This window comes from Cyanistes caeruleus, chromosome 1 (assembly GCF_971803275.1).
Source record: "Cyanistes caeruleus chromosome 1, bCyaCae1.hap1.1, whole genome shotgun sequence".
NCBI lineage: Eukaryota > Metazoa > Chordata > Aves > Passeriformes > Paridae > Cyanistes > Cyanistes caeruleus.
This window is the reverse complement of record NC_141701.1, coordinates 105306928-105334545: the sequence shown is the minus strand read 5'-3', so window position 1 is coordinate 105334545 and position 27618 is coordinate 105306928. Positions and strand designations below refer to the sequence as shown.

The 27618-nt window shown below is 40.9% G+C and overlaps 1 protein-coding gene across 7 annotated transcripts in view; it reads right to left on the bottom strand.

The window, feature by feature from the left end:
- Nucleotides 1-27117, bottom strand: part of ELMO1 (engulfment and cell motility 1) — a 302865-nt gene extending 275748 nt beyond the window's left edge. Inside the window, exons 1-2 of one of the 7 annotated variants that reach the window (XM_086847363.1) lie at nt 26941-27117; nt 25436-25506 (exon numbers count right to left, since the gene is read on the bottom strand). The gene's annotated coding sequence lies outside the window, so the exon portion shown is untranslated. Of the gene's footprint in view, nt 1-12316; nt 12372-13777; nt 13895-25435; nt 25507-25594; nt 25921-26044; nt 26242-26575; nt 26685-26940 lie in introns of those variants that run through there. The other 6 variants (XM_086847353.1, XM_086847346.1, XM_086847387.1 and 3 more) reach the window with 6 other exon arrangements.
- Between the last annotated feature and the right edge of the window lie 501 nt (nt 27118-27618).

The window sequence follows — 27618 nt, the reverse complement described above, 5'->3', positions numbered from 1 at the left end:
TTTCAACTTATAATATTCTGTGATTAAATCTGTGATTACTTTGTTCAAACCCAAAAGGAAAAGAAGACTCATCTATGCCCTGGTTTCCCTTTAAAAATGTACAAAATCAATTCTCCCATTTAAAAGGTCATTAAAAAGCATTAAAACAATCCATTTGTTCAGTTGAAGAGATCAAACACTGACTAACTCCATCAGTTTAGGACAATGTGCTATTATGCTTCAAAGTCACATGTAGCACATATCAAATGAAACGTCAGAAAAGCAAGGCATTTAAATGCATATTTGACATACTTTTTGCATCTCAGTACATTTCACTTTTCAATGGGGCTGTGGGTGGGAGAGGAAAAGGTTGGTTTCTTATGGATTTGAGTGTAAAGGCATCATCTGGCAATTTAAACCATCAGATGTTACAGCTGCCCACTGCTAGATGTTGTCTCGTACAGGAAAACACATACCAGAGATCACCATTCTGCATTTTCAGAAGGAGCACTTACAATCACTGTCTGTCCCTCAGACAGCAGCATTATGCAGCCCTCATACTGCAATGCCAACATAAGGCATTCGTCATTAAACTTTCAAGCCATTCATTCATACTTGTGCATAACAATATTTACTATTCTCAAGTGTCACTGGACTTAGATCCAGCCACAAGCAATGAAAAAAAAAAAACAAAAACAAACAAACAAAAAAAAAGCAGGTATTTTAAAAGGTCCAAAGCTGCTGCTGTCATTTTGCAGATCAACTTCTACAACATTAGCTACTGGTCATCCAGAGCAGCATTTCTCTCATGTTTTGTCTCCACTTCCATAAAGGATACAAAACACCATATTTAACATCTGTTGGTTAATGTGTGTATACACCCCTCATCTTAGGCTCTACAAAAGATTTTTAAACATTTTATCTCACATGAAGATACTAAGCCACATGCATCAAAAGCAGATGTGGATGCCTGAACTCTGTGTAACGTTAAAACAACAGTTTGTGTCTGATCTAATTTCACAGAGAAAATAACCATACTCATGGGTAAAGTTGTAAATCATTAATTTTCCCCAACTCAGCTCTCACCTTTATAGTAATGAACAAAGCCAAACTTCAGATTTCCATCTGGATGTTAATCAAATACCACCACAGCAATGGCTTAGCACTTCTCATATGGAAAGCTCTTTGAGCATATAAAAATAATTTCTGAAAATTTGCAAATGAGATGTGAGAATTAAGTGCAGAGATACGGTTGGTCAACCTCAGAATGTTAGTGCATAGGTTATAAAAACTATGAATGTACACTGAACTGGCTAATATTGACTTCTGCTTGTTTGAACATTCCTTCAATTTGCTTACAAGAAAAATATGAAATTAAATGCAGATAAACATTACAAAACACAGGTTAATAAGATTACATTAAACTTCAACAGGCATTTGAGTAAAATTTAAATGCCTTTAATTTGATTTAATGTACTTAACTAAGGAAGTAAAGAAACTAAAACTAAAGCCACTTAAATTCTGCTTAATGTCCTTGTATAGGAGTACTATGTAATTTAATCCACTTTCAAAGCATATCTTAGTCTGGATTAATTCTTCCAAGTGTTCCTATGTAGACAAACACTCAGGATATGCTAAATGCATAGGCAGCTTTCTCGAAGAAGATAAACTATCTTATACTTAACATAAAAGACTGAGATTACTGATGAGTTGCTGGTGATCCATAAATTCCTTTATAACACACCAATACCCTACTTACATACACTTAAGTAACAGAGTTCAGATAAACTGAATATCAAATTCAATATTTCTTATCTACTGGAAATCAAATATTTATTTTTGAGCTCGTAGCAAAAAACAGATTCAAAGTCTCAACCATATCTTCCAGTTTTGCTGTCCCTTAAGTCCAAAGGAAAGATTTCATATTGACATCTGGTCTTTTATCTACTGATGTCAAGATTGATATTTGCTCACAGATGGGATAATGCATCTTGTTAAACTTAATTTCATGTAGATTTCTTAACTTCAGACAAATAAAATGTGCCTCTCTCACCAAATTTGAGGTTCAGTTATGTCAGCCTTGCAGAAGGTTTTAGGAGGGCACAAGAAGTAGGCCGACTCTTCTGAGGGCAAAGCTTTCTCACATATATGAGTCATATTGACAACCCTTCACCAAGACAACCGAGTTCTCTCTGTACGAGAGGCAGACAGCAGCTTACAAACTTATTTGTGAAGGGCAGGAGGACTCTGGCTTGCAGGTCTGAAGAGCTGGCTGTGCATAACTACAGCTGGACGTGTACTTCCTCCAAAACTCATCTTCCACCACTCCAGAACAAAGCCACAAAAACAGCTCTGTCAGCCAGATCCTGCATGCAGCTCACTGGCAAGCACCCCACCTGAGCCATCCTCACTGCCACTGAGGTGGGCCTCAAAAGGAGCCAGTGCCTGCAGCCACAGCTGAGGTGACACCTGAAACTCAAGCAGAGAAGTTCTACCAGGCTTCATTGCAGATCACCCAAATAGGGAAATGGAAAACCACCTTGCCCTGTCCAAGGGGGAAAATGGGTCAGTGGTCAAAGGTAGAGGCAAAGGCAAGAAGGCTCAGCTATTAAAAGTGGCAGGAACTAATGGCCAGCAAGTTGGTATTTGAAACCTTGGTCTTGTGAGAAACCTACATTCCCAATATGGTCAACTAACGAAAGTAAAACATTTTAATCAGTTGTGGAAGCTTGTACAGAAGGCTATAAACCATGTTTCCACTAAGATTTTAGCTTAAGTTAGTTAAATTAAGAACCCACCCCTTTTCATAGTTAATTCAAGGATACAGATGAAACTAGAAATGCATCTCCTCCCACTCCTATCACCATCCCCCAGAGAAAAATATTTAAATAGCAGAGATTTGTAATCTAGAACAGAGAGCAGTATTCTCTGAAGTATCATCTAATTTAAATAAGTCTCTCTCATTAATTTAAAGGCATTCTAAACACTTCATCAATGCTTTGTTATTTATGTGTTATTTCAAAGTACATTTCCCCAACATTAGTATACTCATTTCTATAGACACAAACGTGTAATTGTAGATTTATGGTATTCAGTCAAATCATGTATTTAAAATTGCAAATTTATTCTTAATACCAGTAAAATATTCTGTAGCTATGTAGTTGTTTTTTTTTTGGTTTTTTTTTTCTGCAGCTCCATTAACTGAGTACTCTACAGTCTTTGCAAAGTCACAGAATTCCTGAATAATTTTAACTGCATACATGCAAATAATCTCTTTCCTTCCAAAATTTTTATGTGGGTCATTATTACAGAACTAAATGCTTGACTACTCTTCATGCATTTATTCTCAGAGTGTCTCTCTCAGACAGCAATACTAGACAACATTACCTACTAAATCAATAAAGAACCAGTAGGTAATCACTAGCTTTATAAGCATATAAAAAGAAGAGAACACAGGAGCAAAATCAGCATTCAAACAGATCCATGACAATTTAAATTTACTCAACTTCGGGAGCAAGAAACAAAACTCAAAATCTTCTCCTGTGACATGATCCCAAACCTCAGCTGTTCTTGTGAGAATTACTTTGGGTCGGAAAGGTCAAAAAGATACAACTTCTCACCAAACGTGCCAGTTATATAGATGTGACATGAGAAACATTCATCCTGTGCCTATTAAATGTACCTGGGAATAAAATCTGGCATGAAATAAGAATAAGCATATACAAATGTGGATGCTAACTCTGAAACAGAGAGCACGGTGCCGGTGGAAATTGCAGGCCGCATAGCTTTCTCAGTCTTGCCTGAGAAAGTGGCCTGGGAAATCTTAAGGAGGAATTAAAGCAATCCTCAGAGACAGAAAACAGCCTTGCAGGTGCTGTTTGTCTGTTCCTTGTTTTCTTGCAAGAGAAAGTCGAGGGGTAGTGAACCCCACTGACCAATGATGGTGATGTGTTAGTTTGCTAACCAATAAGAGTTTCTTTTCTGTACTTTTCACATATCAGTCTATAAAAAAGACCTGAGGTAATAAACCGAGAGAAATTCTCCTGATCGACTCCCAAGAGAGTCTGTGTCGTTCTTCTCACCATTCCTAATAGAGCGCCATGCAAATTTAACTGAATATGTGCGAGATGATAACCCGGAGAAATGGGTTATTTTATTCCATCATCATATGCCTGGAATAACTACTAAAACTGTGGTGAAATATAGATGGACAACTCACAGAACTCATGGGGTGTATACAGTGTAACATGGAGCAGATATAGTAGGACTGTTCACTACGCAAAATACACAGTATTTGCAAATACTTGTGTCACACCAAGAGGTACAAGATGAATTACATTGCCATTGCAACAGCAAACTTATCTCTCTTTCCTGATGTGACTTCTTTGATTAAGTTTGGAGAATATTCACTCCCTGACCAAAAGAGGTGGCATTTGAAACAGACTCCCCCAGAGTTAAAATGGTGCATGTGGTAAGGAAATACAGAAAGTTCACATGGAATGAAATAGCCATTAGCACAGCTGGCCTGACGAGGCACAGATGCCTCTTAAAGCCTTTGGCTGGATCTTCACCTAAAGATAGCTCTAAGCTCTAGTCTCATTGTGGTTTCACCTTTAATCTGGGAGATAAAGCCATCACCTGGAGGCTACACCAGCAGAAGAAAACTCCTGTTTGGAGGACAGATGGGGTCAGCCCTCCACAGGCCAACCAAAATGTGGCCATGCTATAAGCCTCTCACACAGCTTGGGTGTAGTTGTAGCGTGATGGTAAGTTCCCGGTCCATTGTGGTTTGATGTTCCTCCCCACAGTCTTTTTACAATAATTTTGCCTACACAGGCTCCAGAAGAAGAAAAAAAGGTGGCCAGCAGCAACAAATTAATTAGGAAGTAGCAGAAATGCTTAGTAATGCCTAGGTTCAAGCTATATAGAAGATAAGGGTAAGGAGATCAATCAGCTCCCCAACAACTATCTTGAAGGGGCAAAGTTTATGCACCCTGGCCCAGCTGGCTTCACAGTTATAATGAGCTATGGAATATAAGGTGCCATTCAGGCAACACTGTAATGATAACATATCTTGAACTTCAGCAGCATAATTAATTAGAAAAAATAAAAAATAAATAAATAAAAAAACCCACAAATGTAAGAAAATCTACCTGTAAGATACCTAATTTAAAGAATTTTTTTCCAGTGCTAGACTGCACTATGTAATTGCTGCTTTGCAAGGTAGATAAAAAATAGGGAGAGGAAATATAAAAGACATGCCTATAAGATTTTTGTAAAAACAGGCTATTATGCAGCTATAAATTATTTGATTTGGTATTTATTAAGTACCTGTAAAATGCTCAGTGCTATTCATCTTACAGAGAAAATTGTCTTTTGCTTTAAGAAACTGACAACCTAAATGACAAAAGGGAATAGACAAGATGCAGCAAGAAGAAAGTGATGAATAAAGAATATTTTGCTTGTGTTTTGGATTTGATTGCTTCCTGTCAGCACCTCTGAGCTAGAGTCCTTGCTACAGATTTGCTGACAAGTAGGCAAGTGTGGTGGAACACAAGCATTTGGCAAGGCATTTCAAACATAGAAGTAGCACAGAGAAAGCCAAAGTCAAGATGAAACAAAACCTACCAAGCTTGGAATCACTGTTAATACAGTGAGGAGAAGCATGAGGGATATCTCAAGCAGTCTGAAAAAAGTATATGATGAGGATAGAAAACTGAAGGAACCCAATACTTAGAATATAAACTTAAGACAGAACTGCTGTAAGAAACCACAGCTGAAGCTGCTGTAACGGTAGAAAGATAGACCAGAACAGCCCTGCTTTACAACACTTTTAGAACAACCATCATGGCTATTTAGGAGACTCATCTGATGATGAAGGAATTCAGTATCAGCTGTTTAGTGTAATACAAATAGTTATGCAGTTAGGAAAACAAAAATCAATCATTTTTCATGGCAAACCTCTCAGCCTTGGGAGTACATTCACTACTAGAGGTCCAACATGTCACATTTCTCTATAACATTTGTGAGAGAACTAGCCAAGTCTTCCTTTGGCAGTGCAAAAGCAGTGCTGTCACAGAAGGACTTCACACAAATGGGGTTTTGTTTTATTAATAAATGTCTTTTTCTCCCCTACTCTGAAATCCTCTACCTATATCAGCTTTCTCCCTTTCTCATCATTTACAAATGGAAGAGAGAATAAAACATTGTTTGTTTGTTTTCTTTTCATGATAGGAGACTAGTTTTTCTCCAGTTTGGTGGTACTCCAAGTGAAAAGGACAGCAGATACGCTCTTGGCAATTGTACAGGGTGGTTTTTTTGTTTGTTTTTCCATAAAACACTTCACTGTGCCAACTTTCTGAGTAACCTCAGAAATAATATGCTTTTTTTGACAGATGACAGCAGAGTGGAGTTAATAAACAAATTAGACCCATATGAAAATGTGATTCATACGCAATGTCACAACTCCAAAGAATAAGGTAGCGCATGACTACCAAAGAGGCCATCACTACACAGATTCACAGAATATTGAGTTGGAAGGGACCCACAAGGATCATCGAGTCCAACTCCTAATTATACATAAGTCTTCAAATGAAAATTGCTTCCCAGAGTTTTGCTAAGCTTTTTCCAGCTCTTCAGCACTTAACAGTTGCTGTAAAACTCTTTTAGCCACAGAAGAAACCCTCTTATAATGAAGCATAAAGGTCTAGCATGAAGCTAAGTTGAACAGAACCATCCCCTCACAACACCTCACATACAAAGGTGTTCCATGGTTCCACTGAAACCATATGGAAAAAAAAAGAGTTTGAAAAGTTTCAGAAAACTTGTTTTCAGACTTTTCTTTTTTGCATTAAAAAACCAAAATAAATCCAGGAAGACTGAAGCAAGCACAAAAATCTGTTATGGTAGCAACGCTGTTACTATAGAATGTACAAACCGCTGTTTCCTCCTAAGTCTGGCTACGGTACAAAAGGTTGGTAACACGCACTCCTGTGGCATAGTTGCACTAAGGACAGAAGGATTTGATAGCTACCCTGGTTCAAACACCAGTGTAGTGAGGGGTTTAAGGCAGGCAGCAGAAACACTCTCAGTCAGCTGTGTAACAGAATCACGCTGCTAAAGGATTTTCATCCCTGGATCTCGCACGCGCACACCCGAAGCGAGGAGCTGCTGCTGGCACCACCGACCAGAACAAACATAAATGACAAACAATGTCACACCCAGAGCAAGCAAACTTCAAGACACCACACACTACACAGAAAAAAAGTTTATAAACAAAAGCCCTTGTCGCTTCCCCCTTCTGTCTCCCGTGTCGGTGGCTTCAGGTCCAGCTCTAGGGGATGAAGGGGATTACTGCAGAAAGCCGGAGAGATTGGCAGCGTGACAGGGCTAGGAATAGGAAATCTAACAGACATGGGAGACCTGCCTCAGTGACTGACTCAGCCTCTGACCCACTTACAGAACTTGGTCAAACTGCTTTTTGGTGCCACTGCTGCCCTCCCAGACTCTATATGACCTTATTCTGTATGATCTTATCCAATCAGGACAATATCTTCTAGGCAGTGAGTGCCTCTTAATTTTGGTGAAAAACAGCCTATAGTCTTGAATAATATGTTACTTAAAAAAATAAATAAGTAAAAGGGCTGATTTGTTGATTTTACTAGGCTCTGCCATGCCAAAAATAAAACCATCTTTTCACTTAAATAATGAAAAATAACCATACAGTTAAACCTCTTAATATTATTTAAAAATATGTACAGCTGGGAGAGTGGCATGTTGCTCCCATTCACAAGTTTGCTACATCTTTACTGACGCCTACCATCTCTCCTATACATCTATTTACAGAGGCATTTCTCCCAGGGGCCAAGTTTTCCATTCATGTCCTTTCTTCCCCCTTCTCTCATGCTTTATCCCCTCCTTCTAGCAGAGCCCTTCAGTCACATCAGGCAAAGCATTTGTGGTGTGACATGGGGAACTGATCCAAGCCTCCAGCAAGCAAAAAAATAAGCTGAATAAAATGAAAAAATTTATTTTTAACCTGGATGGGTTCCCAGACTGAGCTTATTCCCCACCACAACAGGTGTATCAACACACCTGGGGAAGAAACTGAGCAAACCGAGCTTCAACTCTTGCTGACATAACTACTGCTGACAAAGTCAAATGTATACATTAGTAGGATAAGAACATTTTAAAAATATTAATATTGGACTGGGGGTTCTTACACTGGGGGAATCTTTAAACATCATAAAATGGACTTAATACATATTCCTTATGTTGTTCACAGTTTCCTTTGCCAGTTTGGCTAATTATACGATATTTAAGTTTAAACATATGTTGCCTCCCTTGCAGTGAATCCTCTCCTCCTACATGATACAGCAGTGAAGTCATCTTGCTGACTTCAAGTTGAATCCTGCACCCTCTCTTCAAGTAGGTGGGCATTTTTTAGCTTATCTGGAAAGCAGTCCAGCCCTGGGAGCACAGCGATTCTTGTTGCGATAAGCTACCGAGAGCTTGACCACGACAAATATCCTGAAATACATCTTCCTGATGTTCTGTGTAGAAGAGCCAGCATAGCTTCCAGCATCCTGAACATATGGCTCTTAAAACATGTAAGAGATGCTCAGGATGCATCTGCACTGGAGTGAAAGGTGAACCAGCAGACCAGAGATTCTTAATCTCCTTCCTTCCATACCGTCACCAGCTGACTTTAAGACTTTGTTTTGGTTTTTTTTCTCAACTCCAAGAAACATAAGACACAAGGAGGTTCCAAATGTAAGGAAGTGGCAAAAGACTAAGCAAAAAAATATATATAGAAGGGTAAAAAAATCTTGCAGCCCTTTACAAACTTTCATGTGCTGCAGACAGGAAAAAATCTCTTTCAGTTAGTGTGTTCCACATTATAACAGCCTTTAGTAAGCAGAGAAGCAGAGTACACCACAATAGCTGTGTTTCATTAGCTTAGCACAGCAGACTATAGGATTTAAAGGGAATAGACAGCAGCTGAAAATAATTGCATTAAATTAACATTAACCCACAAACCCAGAAGAGGCATATAATATTCAGGACTGCTACAGAAGCAGTAACCCAGAATTAATGTCTGTAAAAGACGAACAATCCTGCCTCTAACTGGGATTCAAAATCCTAAAGGAAGAAAGTTCACCTCAAATAGTGTTCCCTGAGGTGGGGGGAAGGAAAGAAAGGAAAGCATGGCCTATTTAAAAATATCAGTAGGTAGGAACACAAACTGTAAAATGATGTGGTTCCCAAAGGACTGACATTTTTTATGGTTAATACACACATTCCCACACATTCCTTCTCAAAAAGGCTTTGAAAATAAATCTAATTTTAAGATCTGTGAATGAGATGGACATGTGAGAATTTAAGCACTTAGAGCAGAGAAGACAAAACCTCAGACTAAAGCATGAAAGGCAGCTGGGATTGGAGTGGACTAAATCACAGCCAAGAGTGACAGCTATACTTCTGTTGGTGGCTGTACATTACGACAGTGTCTTGATACTACAAGGGCTTAGAGTAGAAAACTATCACCAAAAAAAAGGTCCTTAATCTAAATTGTTAGAATTTAGAGACACATACTCAAGGGAGCATGTTGTGCTCAAACCAAAGAGGATATTTATGCTAAACATGGGGAGGGGAATTATTAATAAAATTTGAGAGATACTGACTTACAGCACCTACTCTTTTCAGCTATGGGCAGGTACTAGAAGACAGCATTGGCACTATTGGCCAAGAGGAAAAAGGACCCCCAGGTTCTTTCTCCCAGCACCAGCTAGAAAAGTCAGCCTGGTCAGGCCCTTGGCTAGCTGCAGGTCAAAAACAAGAGCTAAGCCACCAACTGAGGCCTGAGGAAAATTATAGCAGAAGCTATTACCAGACCAACTCTAAAACCTCATCTGGTGCCTTGATAGCCCCTGACCATCTGAATTTACATGGCTCCTCCAACTGGAGATAAATTCTACCTCATGAGCAAGCCAGCATTTGGAAACAATTAACATCCTATTTTCATTAACCATCATGTTCTTCCCTTCTGCATCCTTGCAAAATTTAAAATTTTTATAAAAAGACAAAAGCCAACCCATGGACTTTACAGCTACAGTAAAGTCCAGTTGCAGTAAAACTTAGCAACATGAGTTTGTGCTTTAGGATGTTTTAAAGCTCCAAACAACTGCCTATCAAGCACAAAATTAATTTGTAATCCATCCTTATTGGGCAGCGAAAATTTCTTTTTAGTTGAGCTCTTCATTACAGCAGGATTTTGTAACTGTTCCTCTGTATTTATCTACCATCTGCACAGCACTCTCCCATATGGACACACAGTACCTTTTTTTTTGGTTTTGTTAGGTCTCCTTCATTAGCAATACTCTTTCATGAGCAGAACAGGACTGCCTAAAAGTGTCTAAAATATAGTTCTTCATTGTAATTTTGAAGTTTTTAATGTTAAAAGTGAGTGCTTACCAGTATTTTTATTTAATCACTTTGATAAAATTATTAGAGCAGCCTGAATCTCACTTATCTAGATGTTTCTACTACTACTCTCTCAACGAGGCATTATGTAAAGTCACACCCTGCAAGTTTCAGAGTAGAATTCAGGTAAGTTAAGAGACGGCAATCTAATTTTTGTGCAAGTTTTGGCTTTCAGGACTTGCATTTCATTTTTCCTTAAAAAAGCAAAAGAATATTTTCTCATACATATATCTAACCAAAGAGAACAAAGAGAGCAAGAGCAGCATGGTTAAAGCAAGCCTATCTGAATTCCTGGTGCAGGTTTCTATATGTTTAACAAGGTTCACCCCAGAACCTTTCCCTTAGAGTCCCCTAAGAATTTCTCTAAGTTCTCTTAGAAGTTCTCTAAGCTCTGCCCAGTTTCCTACTTTCAAAAACCTGTCTTAACTTTTCATTATTGGGACCTCTATTGCTCTATGAACTTGGCTTGAATCAGCTGACAATTTAAAAGTAGAGTAGAAAAAGAGACACAGATCCTGTACACAGAAGCAACAAAATCTGTTGCTGTTTCTTGGGTTACCAAGCTAAAACTTCAGAGGGTGTAAGAAATGACCCAAGTCTTTCAAGCAGCAGATCTGCTTGTTCTCCATACCTACTACAACTTCTTGCCAGCAGAAATCAATCCTGAAGGTTTGGCTTAACATGTTGGAAACACCAGTTATACCCACATATATATATGTGATTTCATCTAGTATTTCCATTTCATTGCACAAGCCCTAGCAAAACAGAGCATTTTTGATCAACCTTATCATCAAATAACTTTTCAAATAAATAACTGAAGTTAAAAAACTCCATAGCTGCTGCTATTCTCTCTCACACTTCCATCAGTTATTTGCATAGTCATTCCCACTCTGGTTTAATCATTCCTTTCAGGATTGTCTAAGTCTACACTGAAAATGAGAACAGTAAATCAAGCTAAGCACTTGGCAGGCATGTACTGGTGAGATCACAGCAAGATCCTGGAATAGCACAGGCACTCTCATATGGAAAAGGCTTGTGGAGTTCCCATGCAGTTCAAGCAACTTTCATCTGAGTCAATGAGCAATACTGAGACGGACACAGCCCTCTGTGGAAGCCAGCTGTTAACTGGGTGGACACCCAGGGAGGTGGTAGAACTGGCATCCAGAGCTTCACAACTAATGTGCCACATTATGTGATCTAGCCATATTACTGTGTTGATAAAACCAGCACAGATCAGAGCTTTTTAATCTAATCACACGCTGAAGCTCAGAGGCAAAAAGTCCGAAGCAAGAATACAAAGCCCCCATTAAAAGGTAAGCCTGAATACACAGAGAGGGTTTCATTTCTCTGACTTTCATTTCTCTAGTTAAATAAAATACAATGTTTCATGAGGTAGAAAAATGAGGTATTGTTTAGAAAAGGTGTACTTGGCCCAAGGAGAATCACAAAATAATTACTTAAAATGTGTTTGTGATTCATCATGGTTCAGTAACTCCTCATGAATGCTAATGTGTTTCAGAGAGAGACAGAAAGGCTTGTGCAGGTGTGACAGAAACAATTAGTCAGTTATTAGTAAGTGCTGGCTCCACTGGCAGCCACACTGCTGGAGCTCTGCATTACCTGTAGGCCTGCCAGTAACTCTCCACATGCTGCTGATATTTAGAACAACCACGCAGGCAGGACAGCAAGTGATATCTGCAAACACTCATTTCTTTCCCTTCATTTTGCCTGCCTCCATGATAAAATTTGCAGTTAAAGTGCTACATGCTCAAGACAATGTGGCTCCTCTTCAGGAGTAAGTGTAAGAATCTTAGTTAATCCATAAGCCCATAAACAAATCTATGCACTAACTCACCTGCATTTCCTCTCCAAGACCTTCTAAAAAGGTGCTTGTTTCAGAAGTAGCATACCTATATGGAGCAGAACAGACAGCTGTGCTTAAATTTAAACTTCACCTTGCTTTAGTGTAACTATTCCCTCCACCAGTAGCTTTACAGCAAGCAATAAAGCTTTATTCTCTTTTAGCACTCTGGAGATCTGCTCATTTCCATGGGCCTTGCAACAACATTTAGAGAAAATTTTCAAATGTGTTGCCTATTACACCCCTATCTGGCATCCTTTCCTAAAGCAGAAGTCAGAACAGCATGGAGGACTGTTTCATTTAATTTCCTTTCAGCTTTTAAGAAAATAAGCTAAGATCCCTTTATTACAAATGATGTTCAACGCTTAAAAGGCCACCTTCCAACAGATACTTAGGAAACAAACCCCAATATTTTCTGAGAGCAACAGTATAATCCAAGAAATCATGCTCCAGCAGCAAGCCAGAGATGTGTTTACAGCAGCAAAGAGCAGCCTGGCTTTGACTGTGCCTCACTACACACCCGAGACACCCAACTGCTCCAGCATAATGCTCATCCTCACTACGAGACAGACATCACAATTTTTGTAGCATAGTGAATCTCTGAAATGAATAGTAAATAATTCACTCGTGGCTGAATTTATTAGCTATACAAAATTCTCAGGGTCAAAGGCCAGTGAAATGAGATGAAAACCATTAACCCAGCAGACTTCAGACTCTTTTGATAAAGAACACAGCCATATGCCTGTGTCCTTTATCCAACCACAGTTCCAATTAAATTTGCAAGAACTCAGTTTTCATCTGGTTTAGTGGCTAATTTCCTAATATTCACTACCACTAAAATAATAATCATAGACCCCACTGTGCTGTTATACTGCATACATGCATGTGTGTGCATAGATATAAAAGCCAAATACTTTGATTAAAATGTTTCCTGAGTGCAGATTACAATCTCTTTTTGTCTAAAGAGCAAAAATCTTCATAGGAAGGCTTTCCAAGCTGTTCAGAAAGTAGCTGTGGTCAGAAGCATAGCTGCAGCTACACAAGATGGGCGCTTCCCACCCGGCTGATCTGACCTGTGCATTTATTTTCTCCATCATTATTCATACCTGCGCTGAAAAAAAAATTAAAAAATGACCCATATCTGTCATGGTTTGTGCTGAATTAACAGGAGCAAAAGTTAAGCTAATATTTAATTGTAATTTAATAAGAATCTTTCCTGTCTTCACGCCCACCCACCCACCTCAAAGGACCCAGAATAATCTTGGATTGGCCTTAAAAGCTCAAGAGCTTCCTTACTCCCACTGCATCCTTATGGTAGACATAAAGCTGTCTGCTGAGGGCTCAAACAGGCTCTGCAACAGCAGACAGGAAGGATGGAGAGAGAAGAAATAAAAAGAAGAGTGAGAAAGCCCAGTGACCATTCTGAAGCAGCAGCCAGTTTGCGTGCCTCCTCACCTGCAGGACCATCCAAGGCATGACTTGGGCTTCACCATTCTCCCCAGAGGATGCAAAGGTTGTTTGCAAACTTGTTACAGTCCTGCCCTGCCACCAGCTAGTGATGCCTGTATCCAGCTGAGCAACATATTAAACAAAAATGAGCATGTGTTAGGGCTGAGGAGGACTGAGGAATATTTACCTAATGAATGTGCCATTGTGTTCCATTCTCCTACTCTTCAGCCAGTTATAAGTTATACAACGGCTCAGCATATTTAACCTCAGTTTCCTGACAGAGTAAGCTTGTGTGACTTTGTGTGGGGGAACCCCCCCCCCAAAAAAAAAAAAATTATATATCACAGATTTAAATTACTAAACTGAAACACTGGAGATCACAAATTCCCTCTGTCAGGCTTATCTTGCAAAAAAGACAAGACCTAAATAAACTTGATGATATCTTCCCCTCCCCTTTCGGGGCCTGCTAATGCTTTCCCCTTCTACTTGTTTTATTTCTTTTTTCTTCCCCTTCATTCAACCTTATTCTACCATCATGAAAAGCTTCAAGGAACATGAATATTTTTTCTGTCATTTCTTTGCAATGCCAAGTTCTGCCAGTCTTGGTATCCTCTCCCCCCTCCAGCAGCCCTTCCGAAACTATAATCCATTCTTTCAAGAGCTGCATTTTCTGTTGATAGTGCCACAGGCCAGGAAGGCTCCTGGCAGCACAGTTCCAACAAAGTCTGAAACTGAACAATCTTTTTTTCTTTTTTTTCTTTTTTTCATTAAGAGGAGATAAGGAAGTCCAAGACATGGTTTTTAAAATGAGAATAATAATAAAATAAAGAAATGCCTCTGGCACTGGCAGCTTTTAAATATAAACACATAAATTTCCCTTCCAAAGGGGCAGGTAACGTATAAAATGCTCTGCAGAACAGAAGTGAAACACATTACATTGGGGATTCATATACCCACAGATGTAAATAACACTCTAGTATTTGTAATCCATTTCTGCAGAAGCAAATGTTGAGGCAAAATGCTACAAAATTCTGTTGGTTCTTCCTAATGCAGTCTTGCTCTTCTTCTAACAATTGTGCAAGGTGAGCCATTGACAACTGCAGAATGACACTATTTTTTGTCAGACATACTTTAAAATAACTACCACAGAAAGACACATTATTTTATGCCAATGTCTCAGCAACGCAACCATCTTTTTGTCTGCAGGGATAACAACAGGGAAACTGCTGCTCCTAGGACAAAGTTGCTCTAAAAACACAAAATGAGAGAAGCTCCTTCTCTTCCTAAATACTTACCCTGCTTTTGTAGCATACCAGTGGGAAAGAAGCAGGTAACTTCTTCCCTTGAGGTATCCAGACTGTTCTGCAAACAGCAAAAGCCTTTGCAATTATCACATGTATTACACTCAGCTTTCACTGATTTCCTGAGTTCCTCAGTGGGACCAGAAGTACCTGAAGACCAGTTTTAGACCTTAGAAAGGAAAAAGTAACTCTGCATATTTTAAGTCTGCATCAATTTCTTACACAATTCAAGAAAAATGCCTTCTTTTCTTTGACCTCATTTTTTTCATTCAAGGTTTTAAGTGCTGAACTGTGACTCTGTGGACTAATTCTCTGCACAAAGATGCTACACACTGCTCACCACTGAAGAAGGAACATTTACAGCTGTGTGTAACTGAGATAATTCTTTCTTCTACTTCTAAAGACCAAATTCTAGAGGTTTGGCACCACTGTATGGAGTGACTTTATTTTAGCAAGAGAAACTGAGTTATGCCAGCTGGTCAAAAGTATTTGGTTAATATTTTTAGTGGAAGTATTATGGCAAGTTATTACCAGCTTTTATTGTACAAGACCAAGATCCACCCTGCACAGCTTTCTCCATTAAGATAGGAAAAAGCTACAGATAAAGTTTTTCTTTTGAAATAAACAAAGCAAACAAACAAACCCCAAACCAAACACACATAAAAACTCCAAACATTCGGAGTTATTTTTCAGTTTCAAATGTAGATATCCCAGCATGAAATCAGTATGAACACAAAACAGAAAATTATTGTGAATGCCAAAAATTAGTATTTTTCCACTGAATCATATTGCTACTTCATGGTCTTTTATCTATGGACAACCTTTATTACAGAACAATCTGCTCTAATTCAGAGAGGAAAGAGATGGTCCTTCGCTCATGAAATCTATTTCATTTCCAGAGAGTATTTCCAGAGAGTCTTTATGTACACTCCACTAAGAGCTCATGTCAGTTGACCAGTAATATTTTAAAACCACCTGTGTTCATTTCCATTGAAAAAGTGTCTTTTAAAATGTTTCTTTTTCTCTGACTTCATGTTCACTAGGCTTTGTGCTATCATCAGAGTAAAAAATGAAAACAATAGAAGACTTCTCAAACTGAACTTAACACTTTTTAAACACTTTTTTTGCCTTTAGCATATACCAAGAGAGTTTGTGAATTTCTACCTACAGTTGATATGTAGGTTTATTCAATACAAATACTGGACAGTCAAACCAAACTGGAGCTGCCCTGAGCTTTTCAGTGTCTGGTGGGAATTCCACTGTATAGTTCAATAGACAGAGCAGTTCAGTTCTGTCTGTATCTAAAAAAAAAATTGATTGCAGATCTTTTCTGCCTTGTTTGGCTAAATCATCTCACCAAAGCACTACAATTGCAGCAGGAATTTCATATTACAATCTGGCACATACTGTCCATGCTGTCCCTAGGGAAGGCAATTCCCAGCTTTTATTCAGAAAATAGCTTGCAAATATATTTCTTTGTGTCTACATTCGGCCTACTGCCTACCCTTGTATTTTTAAATTGATGTTGTAAAGATGCTCAAAACAACCTGCAAGTTTCCCAGCCACTTCAGGTGATCTTTATCAATACAGAACACAACCTTGCCTTGCTCCCATTTGCAACTTCTCCCACAAAACAAGTCAAGATCAAGTGACCACACTGAGCAGACTTACCTTTCTCATTCAGTAAATACAGTAAATTAAGAGATCTTGCTGCAGCTCTCACAAGCTAGCATTTTACTGATTAACTCCTTTTTCCAGTGGTACTACTTTTGAGAAAACAATAGGTCCTGGAGTTCAGACTAGATGATCTTCAAAGTTCCCTTCTAACTCAAACTGTTCTGTGACCCAGATTAATTTCTAACAAAGACATTTCTTCTCTCCAAGGTTTCTCTAAGTCATGCCTCTTGTCCCATGTAGTGTCCATATGAATGGACAACACACATGGACCACCATACTGAAAACCCTCAACCCTCTTTCCCCTTGGCCACTACTGATAATGCACTTAATTACGTGTATAGCTGTAATTACACATCCATAACTAACACCTGTCTATCTTGACAAGGAGGAGGCTGCTGGAAACAGACTGGGATGAAGAAGCTAGAAGATGCAGAAAACATTTTATGAGCCCTGTCAACCAGTTTTACTCACTTCTTAGCAGGATCTGCACTGTGTGGCACAGCTGAATTCCCCTCTCCATCCTTCCTGTTGGAACACTGCTAGAATTGAAACATTGGAGAGCAGCCATCCTGAGGATGCACTCACTCAGGCCACCAGTCTTCAAATGATGCAAAGACCAAAACTACATTCTTCCAGTGTCAAACCAGGGATTTACAGCGTCTCTTCCATCACTTTAGAACTACACAGTTGCACAATGTCATTCCACTGAAGTACATATCTCATAAACAACCTGTGCCAGAAAACACTGGTCCTGCCCAGCTTCTGTCTGAATTCAAAAGCAAGACAGCAGTATGAAAACTGTGCTGACTCAGGCTTACCATTTCCAAATTAAATTAAAACTACTGGTTCTCCTAAATGACTCCAAATTGCTAGCCTGAGAGGCTACCTCTCTGTTCAATCCACATCCACAGCTGGGGCTTCTTTGTTACAGAGGAGACAGCTACTCACAGGACATTCTCTAAAGGGGGCCCTCAATTCTGAATTTCAATAGATCAAGAGAAAAAAGCCTCAAGACAGGAAAGCAAGGCTTATCCCCTTAGCCAAGCTTATGAAGACCAATGAACACAGCAAAAACAATTAGTTGGAAACAAAGGACCTATGGGTTGACTTAAGTTTGATTTTCTAGTCTAGTTTGGTGGTTCTCTATGTACTGGCTTAGAGGAGGGAAGTCCAACTGCTTTTTCCTTTATGCCATCACTCCTTTAATTAGAAAACGTAGCCTATAGGCCAGTACAGTTGGTTTTTTCAACCTTCATATATTAATTATACAGAATTAATTCAAAGCTAAAAACCTCTCCATCTCTAGAGTGAAATTAATAATTTTACAAAATTTAAGCAATTTGGAGCATAGACAAAAAAAAAAAATCTTAAAACCGACTGGCTTAATTTCAATCCACATACCACTGAATCATGGATGGCTTGATCTTTCTGGCCTATGAGCTGGGAGACCAATTTAAAATCCCAGTGTAAACAGCCTAAGACCATTTTATTTATGTATTTGTTTCAAAACAGAACTGAAATTCCAACTTGGATTTAAAATTATGCAGATTATTGTTTTCCCTTCTCTCCCAGAAGACATTTCTCCTTTATCATAATGTGTCATCTGATTTACTTACAGCTGCAGGGGATGAAGCCTTTGCCACCTCTACCTTCCCAACACAGCATGACACGACCAACTCTTTGTTACCACAACACACACCCAGACACTCTTCCAACAAACTAAATTCCTAAGGTAGCTGAAGGAAAAAATTGGCTATTTTTAGCAGGTCAAGAAATAGAAGCCCAGACTATTGGATATTAAAAAAGTTTATGAAAGATGCTGTACATGGTTACATCTTAAGGCTAATCCAAGAAACACAGACTGAAATCACCATTTCATACAGAGGGCAGAACAGATGCCCAAGTTTCCACAGTTTGTCCAAATATGTCAGAGAAAAAAGCCAGGACAGAGAAAGGCTCAGAGCAACACATGGAAGTGAGATGATTTTCCTCTTTCAAAATTGTTTTCCATGTTTGCACTTTTACAAAAGCTTCAATTTTTAGCTCCAAAATATGAAAATCAGTCTTTTAAAAATAAAAAAAAAAAAAAAAGACCACATGAACTGGCCTGCTTCTAACATTAGTTACAATTAAAAAATAAAAAACAAAAAAAAAAAAACATTCTTTTTTTCAAGGTCTGAATGATTTTTTTTATGCCCTTTCTCTCATTTTCTGGAACTGGCACTAGCTGTCAAACCTTTATTTGCCATAAATATGGTTAAAATTGCATTAAGTGGTCCAAAATGAAAAGGACCTTGTCATTTTGTTTTGGTTGACTGGCTCCTTTTTCTTCCCCTTTCACCCTTTTCCTGAGTAGTTACAACCACCACACCAAATGTTCTTTTGGTCTCCAGTGGAACTTCTGACTTGTTCTTCAGATTTTCTACCCATTTTTTATTTTTTTTTTTAAGAAAAAGAAGATTAAGTACAACAAGAGAAGTTATGGATGTCTGTAGAAGAGATTTTAGACCAACATTAAATCAGACCCCACATCTAGGCCTGAATTTTGAAAGTTTGGTGAGCAGAAGAGATTTCAGCGCATGTGTGAAGAGGGACAGTGGGAGGTGGGGTGAAAAGGTTGATAGGAGGAATGTACTTGAACCACAGGGGGTAGAGTTTCAACAGATGAGTCTGCTGGTGCTTGAAGGGAGGAGGAAAAAAAGGAAAACTTGGGAGGGGGAGAAAAAAAAAAAAGATGAAGAGACAAACACCAATACTCCAACATTTTAACAGCCTAGTGACCAAAGGGTATACCAGATATCTTTCCAGAATCCAAATACAAGTACTTGTGCTTAGGATTCTTTTTTTTTTTCACTTGGTTTGGCTCAGTGTTACTAAAAACGTTTGTCAAAAAGTCCATGTGCTGAGCCAACATTTATTAGGTTTCAATTTCCAGCTGAAGCCACAACTGTTGCTATGAAAATTAATGTGGCAATTGTACCAGAAAGCAAAGCAATGGAAAAGACTGCACTGCTATGTAACAAGTACATTCACTGGCACCACAAGTAAAAATTGTATTATATCAACCTGTGTCATAGAAATTTTTCTCTTCTTATTATTAGAGAAAAAAATGCTCAGATCAAATTTATTGTTTGGCCAGGGGGTATATGAATAGTTATAAATTCCTCATCATCCAACCTTAGTAGGTTACTGCCTGTCCTAAAATATGAAGCAGCAATTTAAAGAATCACCCCTGCTATGTTCACATCAACAAGATTCAATGAAGAATACTGCAAATTGCCAGCCTAGGCAGGCAGAAAGCCTGAACTGCTCATATCAGGTATCCTTGCCAAAGTATCCTCAAACTTCTGCTGGACTATATGATAGATGTAGGTTGGCTGAAGAGAATGAAAAATAGACAAGCAATAGTTTCACTTCAGCTACAAATTCAAGCAGCAGAATGCATGCATGTACTGAGAATATATGAATAGTTAGTTAAAACAAATTGTATCTATGGAAGAAAGTGTTAAAACAACCATATTTTGTAGGATTTTATTGATGTATTGGTTTTGCTAAGCTCCTTCCATAGCTCCAAAACATAGGAAAAATTGTTTCAACTATATTTAAAAAATAAAAACCACTCTTCTATTTCCCCAACAGTTATGTATCTCCTATTACTGCGTAAAAGATCAAGTCACCATCAGAAGGATATGTCTTTCAAGTCCACAAACAAATGCACAAAGTACTTACAGCATGCACATGGTCACAGGAAAGGACAGCTATGTACTGAATTTTCTGGAAGTTTCCAAAAGACTACATCAGGAGACCTGACTCTTCCCATCTTTACTATGAGTCTGACAATGAGCTAGAAGTAAACCACCTTTGAAAAGCACAAGTCATCTAATTCCAGACAACACACAAAAAAATCTCAGCTGAAAGAGGAAGGTTGAAGTGCTGACAGCATTATTTGAGCCTGTTGTCAAACCCTGCATATCCCTCCCTTTGTATAACTTCAAAATGTTGGATGTGTTTGATATGGGTTGTCAAGTTCATACATTTTCATTAAGGAAAAAAAAGGTCCACACAGAGCATTCTGTCCAGGTTCATGTACACTCTGATTTCCAAAAAATCTCTGGCAAATTAGATAACCATCAAGCAGGCTTCCTCTGCTGTATTAAAGAATTAATACAGCAGAGGAAGTTTAAGAAGGGAGTTTAATGCCAACACACCTTCAGAATCTGAAGTTCTCTTAGAAGCAGTGACCCATCCTCCCTTGCAGTTGGAGCAAGCTCAAAAAGAAAAAGAGCCAGGTTATTATGTGTGCATCCATGTAGCTGACGAAGAAATTACCCCATCCCTGATGACACAGTACTTCAGAGACAGATTTATATTCATATGCCAACCATAAATTAGGAATGTACAATAAACCCTTTGAACTAGAGATGAGAAAAACATGGGAGATGATACACACTTCAGGCCTCAGCTTTTCTTAGAAATCTTAAATAGAATTATTTATGTGAATAATAACCTAAGGATTCCCAGGATACAGAATTTAAGGACTGGGCAAAGACCTTGAAATCATGAGAGCTGGGATAGATAAATACCAAAGAATGAGGCACCAAAGTACAAGTGGCAAACACGGAGGAAGAAGTTATGAGGAGAGTTTAACTCAAAGGAACTAAAATGAAAAGGACAGCAGAAGCAAAAGAGAAAATGCACACAGACAGGATAGAGATATAGTTTTGTAATAAACCTGTTTGGGAATAATTTATTTTATTATTTTCCATGCTCTCACACCTCCCCCCCTCCCCCATCCCGAGCCTCTTTACTGAAGATGATGTTTCACAAACATTTTAAATCAATTTCATTCCATCTGAAAGGGGAAATTTTCCCCTAAGCATTGACTTGTAGCTCCCACTCCCTCCCTGCTGCTAGTGCTAGTTTCTGTGGAGTGTTTTTGCAGTGCTACTTGACTGCAAATGAAACACAGCAGAAACAGTAGTAAGAAGACTTACATCCTCAAAGGTGGTAAGAATAGGTCCTTTATCATATTTGCATTACATCTCCAGGTAGGATTTCTAAAAAGCTAGGATTTTAGGCTTTCTAAAAAGCTCCATAGCCTACTCCCTAGAAATGCACCAAAGTGAGCTCATTTGTACATAAACTAAAACACTTTTCTGAAGGGGATCCTTACCAGCAATACCTACAAGTCTTCATCATAGTGTGATTTAGTGCTGAACAAAAAAAAACACCTTTCCCACTAACTTCTTGCAATTAATTTTCCTCTCCTAGCAGCCATTGACAACAAGCCTACTGCAGACAAATCAAATACTCACACTGGAAACATACCATTAGGAAAAATAAATCAATGCACTTTCAAGGGTTTGCAAACAAGCACCACGTGAATCCCTGTTCACCTTGCCCTTGAGTGCAGGCATGTGCTTTACAAAGCCATCTGCTCAGCAGCTTGAGAAATCAGTCCCTTACTGACTGATGGGCACCACACATGCAGCACCAGCCACTAAGTGTCTGCCCAGAACACAGAAGTTTTTCCTTGGTCAGATTTGAAATGGAGAGAAGAGGAAGCATGCTAGCTATCCCCTGGAGCATAGACTTCTCATTAATATTCCTCTTCCATGTTAACAGTGATCAGAAAACAGAGGAAGCTAGCAGGAAGGTTATGACATTATCTTCAATCTCTCTTTTGTGTCTCACACTTGCAATAATGAAAGATCACACCACAAAACTAAATCCTTCCAAACAGCTTGATGCAAAAATGCTGAGTGAAGGACAGATCTGCAAGTTTGTGGCTCTTCTTCCATTAATCTTTCTAAAACCATATGCATGCAGTTATTTAAGTGTCACATATATAATATCACCTCTTAGATCAGTACTATCAAATGCTTGCCAACATTCTGACTTCTGCCAATTGCTTTTAGTTTCTCTTTCCTTTTCCAGTGTTATATTGGAAGAGAGAGGAGAAAAAAAAAAAGGGAAAAAAATGGGTGACTGACTTGAGTAGAAGAAAAATTATTCTAAATCCTTTAAACAGTTGCTCTGTTAAATTGACACAAGTTTAACAACATGTACTTGGCACATTCCTCTTGCCACGAATACAAGAACCTTTTTTTTAAAAAAAAAACTCACTCAAAGCAGGAAAATCTTTTAAAGATACAGCACATACCTTGCTGAACAGTGGTCTTATATCAAGGGATCAAACAACAAAAATAACTAACTGTAAAGGCTTTTTTCATTTTATGATTTTTTTTTTTAATAGAATGATGAATGAATGGGGAGTCAAATGTGACCAACCCATTCTCACTCAATTTGTACATTCCAGACAGTACAGAGATACAGCAGAGGAGAAAGTCTACTAGACCCATGTATAACTGTGCAGAGAAATAGACCAGAAGAGACAACTGTACTTTTGCTTGATTCAAGGGTAGGTGACGTTTTGTAGCTCCCAGGGTTCCCAAAATCCTATCACTTTCTACAATGGGGAGAGTACTTTTAATACAAGGACATGCTGTACATTCACAGTACAGCATGACAAAGAGAGCTCGTAAATTTTAAAGAGATTGTTTATTTCAAGGAAACTGACTATCAAGTGACAGCAAAACTTCAGCTCAAGAGGAAAATTGTACTTGATGGCCTCATCTAAGTCCCCAGCAAATCCTTATTTGAGAATTACAGAATTAGAAACATTGTGGCTGGCAATATATCAAAACAAACCAAACAACAACAACAACAAAGCTTGTTATTGGAACAGGAGGACACTGCATGTTAGTATGCAGATGTGCTTCAGAGATCTGGGAAAACCTTTTCCTAGTTACACTTAAATCTATAGGCATTAGCTACTCAGCCCATCACATACTGAAGCCACCTAGAGTATCAAAAGAAGAAAGCAACAAGTCTTATGAGTGATCATCGGAGCTCTGCTCCCTCTGTATCAACATGGAAAACATGAGATCATAGTCAAACACCACTTTGTAGGCTGGACACTGTGTGAACGCGTGTCTGTGAGCCCAAACCTTAAAATCAAAGAGATTTCTACTAGGTAGAAAAAAACAAAGAGCGGAAGGAAGGGTGGAGCACCACGTTACTCTTGATCTGCAATTCACTACCTCACAGCATTGCTGTCAGGAAGTTCAATGCACACAGCAGTGTTTCAGCAACAGTTGCACTTCTACGTACCATAATAAGCTTTGTTTGATGAGAACCAGGGTAAAAGGGCATTAGAAAATAACTTTGGAGGTCAGCACGATATGTTGCACCCAAACGGCAAGAATACAGAAGTGCTTGCTTTTAAGAACACCAATGGTCAGGTTACATAATGACAACTGCAGAACTGCAGATACTTTTGGTTAACTAGACTGCTACAGAGTAAGCAGGTAAGAGTTTTTCCTCTCCTCTCAGCAAAATCTGCCTGAATTCTGTGCCTAGTAAGTTTTTTCCTGGCATATGGAGAATATTAGGAAAAAATATCAAAATGGTAAGTCTTAGAAACCAGTTCTCTTTCCTCTACCCCCCCCTCCCCGCCCCATCAGCAAATCGTTCATTAGAACAAATCCTCAGGCAATGTTACTCAAAGCAAAGTTGCAAACTACAGAGAAGGCAGGTGTATTGTAGCACACAGAGTTTCAAAGAGATTTCAGTTAAGAGAGAAAAGAAAGTCAACTACCCCTATGTAACCTTCCCAGTATGAATAAATTGTGATTCAGGTTTGCCTCTAGACGAGTCAATTCACACATTCAGATCCACAGACTGCGCTGACAGTATCTTTTACTAATACCCATTTCACATCATGTTCCTGTTTTAACCGCGTTAATCTTTCTTTTCTCTGACTGGTGAGTTTTAAAAGCTGCTGCAGTACTTTTAACAGCTTTATGACGTGTGTCAATGGATATTTTGCTAACAGTACACAAGAGGGACTTTTACCAGCAAGCTGTCACCGCCGCTGTTCCTCCTCTTTATCTAGTTACTGGTCATCAGATTAGATCCCTAGCACCTACTTATACAGGAAAAAAAAAAATTAATAAATAAATAAGGAAAAAAATTAAAAAGTGGGATTCAGGGAAAGAAAACCTTCAAAGAAAGCAGCAAACTTGCAGCTGAAACTGGAAGAACTTTATGAAAATTTCAATGTATTTTCTTTCCTCTGTAATATTCTGCCTAAGCCACTCAATCAAGCAGGAATGACATGGAAAGAATGGAACTAATGCGAACAATGAATGATCCATAAATGTCTACAAGATTATATAACTGAAGATGAGATGGCATGCATGTGTGTGTGCATTTGGGGGAAAGGAGGAGAAACAGACAAGGAGAAAGAGTAGGAAACAACATCTCCAGTCACAGATACAGAACTCAGCACAGTTCTTACTCGGTTTCCCTCTCTCCACAAAAGACAAATGTTTAAACCAAGGGCAATCAGTCAGCTGAGGGATAAAAGCGAAAGAAAAGCCGTTTGCTAATGAATACACTTCAAAACATCCCTTGCTGAAATTGCACCATAACTGCAGTATCATGAAACAGAGCTCATAGACAACCATGTTTATACTAAAGCAATTAACGCACGGTACATTTCCTGCACTGTTATTATCATTGGCATTCTCTCTGTGTTTGTTACACATTTTGAGCCTTGGCAGGTTAAGAGATATTCTTATAAAGTTAACAACAAAACGTTGCTGATTTGAAATGTACTCACTGTTATTTTTCAGGAACTCCTATATTTACTTTGCACCATTCTCGGGGGAGAGCTGAACAGTTGTATTAGTTCTGCAAGGAAAATATATTCAAAATAAACTTTGCAAAGGCTTTGAGCCAAAAAACTTCACGAACGTAACTTTTTAGACCCAGTACCCACTTGCTTTACAAGGCTGCACACTGTGGCTTTGCATAATCACCACCCACATTTCAGAACAATCACTTCATCTGAAATTCATCAGCGGTTTGATCACTTGTGTGAGCATAAACTTAGGAAAAGGAGCACACGCACTCCCTCCCACCCCCTAAGAAGCTCTCGGATGCCGGGTCGAGGGGGAGGCATGCCCTCGGAGGCGGCGGCTGGGTACCAACGCCGAGCTGGGAGCCGGCTGCCTGCGGGGATGCACTTGCTTCAAAGTTGAGGCTTCTCCTCCCGAGCGGCGCCCGCGGCGGTGCGGACACTTGCTGCGGCCGCAGTCTCCGCCCGGGCCCGACCCCTGGCATTAACCCCCGCGGCTCCGGCCTCGGCCGCTGCCCCGCCGGCCGCCCCCCGCCCCCGCTCAGCGCCGCGCCGGTCCCGCCGTGCCGGCCGAGGCCCCGCACCACTCACCCCCCGCGCCCGGAGGTGTGCGGCTCCCGTCCGCGCCCCTCGCCAGCGGCCTCCGGCCACCGGGAGCGGCCGGGGGCGGGCAGGGCTGCCCGGGGCAGGGGAGGGGGCTGAGGCGGGGACGGAGCGGGAGGAGGCGGTGGCGGAGGAGGCGCCGGCGAAGTCGCGGCGGGGAGAACCGGGCGGCTGTGGCAGCGGCGGCCGGGGGCCGGCGGAGAGGGCAGGGCGGCGGGAGGAGCCGCTGTGCGAGGCGAGGCGGGTCGGGTCGGGCCGGGCCGCCCCCCCGCCGGCAGCCGCCGTCCGAGGCCCCGCCGCGCTGACAAGCACAGCGCAGCGCTTCCTCTTTCTCGCAGCGACGGCGGCCGCCCCCCGCCCCGCACCTCCCGCCGCGGGGAGCGGCTGCGGCGCCCGCCCGGGCAGGTGCGGGGCTCGCCGGCCGCCTGCCCCGTCCCGTTCCTCCTCCCCGGCTGCCCTCCGTGCCTCTCCGCGCTCCCCCGCACGCCGGGTCCCCGCGCCGGACCGAGGCTCTCCTACCTCCGGCGTGGGCAGCGCCCCCGGCCCGGCGCAGAGCGGGGCCGCCCCCGCCGCGGGAGCCGCGCTCCGCTCCGCTCCGCTCCGCCGCCTCGCTGCTCCGCGCTGGGCTGCCCCCGGCGCTATCCCATCCCGGGGCTAGCACAGGCACTCGCCGCTCTCACTTCCTCTTCCTTCCTCCTGCTGGCCGGGCCGCGATGTGCAGCCCCGGGCCGGCCGCCGCCGAGGGGTCCCGCGGCTCGGCAGCACCTGCGGGCGGGGGGCGACACCCGCTGCCGCCTCCGCCCGCTGCCGCTCCGCTTCCCCCGCGCGGGGGTGCGGCTGGCGTCCCTCCTCCTGCAGCTCCTAAAGGAGGGATCTGGGACTACCTCCTTGCCTTCGGAATAGCTATTTATGTTTTGATGCCGCTTCTCTTCCCAGGGAGCCGCCGCCGCTGAGCAGCCCTGCAGCGGGCACGCTGCGGCGCACGTCTGTTCGCCCCCGAAGCGAGAGAGGCTCCGGGGGAGCTCAGCCCAGCGCAGGCGGGCCGCTCCGGGCCGGGGCCCCGCCGGGAGGGGGCGGCCGCAGCCCCAGCCCCGCTCCGCGCCCCTGCCCGGCTGGGTAGCGGCTGCTGCCCAGGCCCTGGCGCTCCAGCATCCCCGCGCCCGCTGGAGCCCGGGAGAGACCGGTGCTCAACTCGTGGCTTTTGCTCGCTGGAAAAGTCAAATATCAGAGCTCTGATTTTGTTCTCCGTCTCCCTGGAATAAAAGAGATCGATAAGCTTTGTTTCATTTTTCTTTAATGCCTTAACCCACAGTTACTGAGTGAGCTACACAGGATATGTGACCCTGCAAACCATCAAATTGTATCTTCTAATATCAGATAGCGAGGGTGGTGTTTATCTTTTTTTTTTTTTTTTTTTTTTTATTTATTTCCCCGAAGTCCTGTGCATTTCACTTTCATAAGACCTGATAGCCATGAAACCTGGCTGTGGTACAGCAACTTCTATTGTGTGGTACAACTAAACTTACTTATTGCGCACTATCCCATCATACATGAAGACTAAA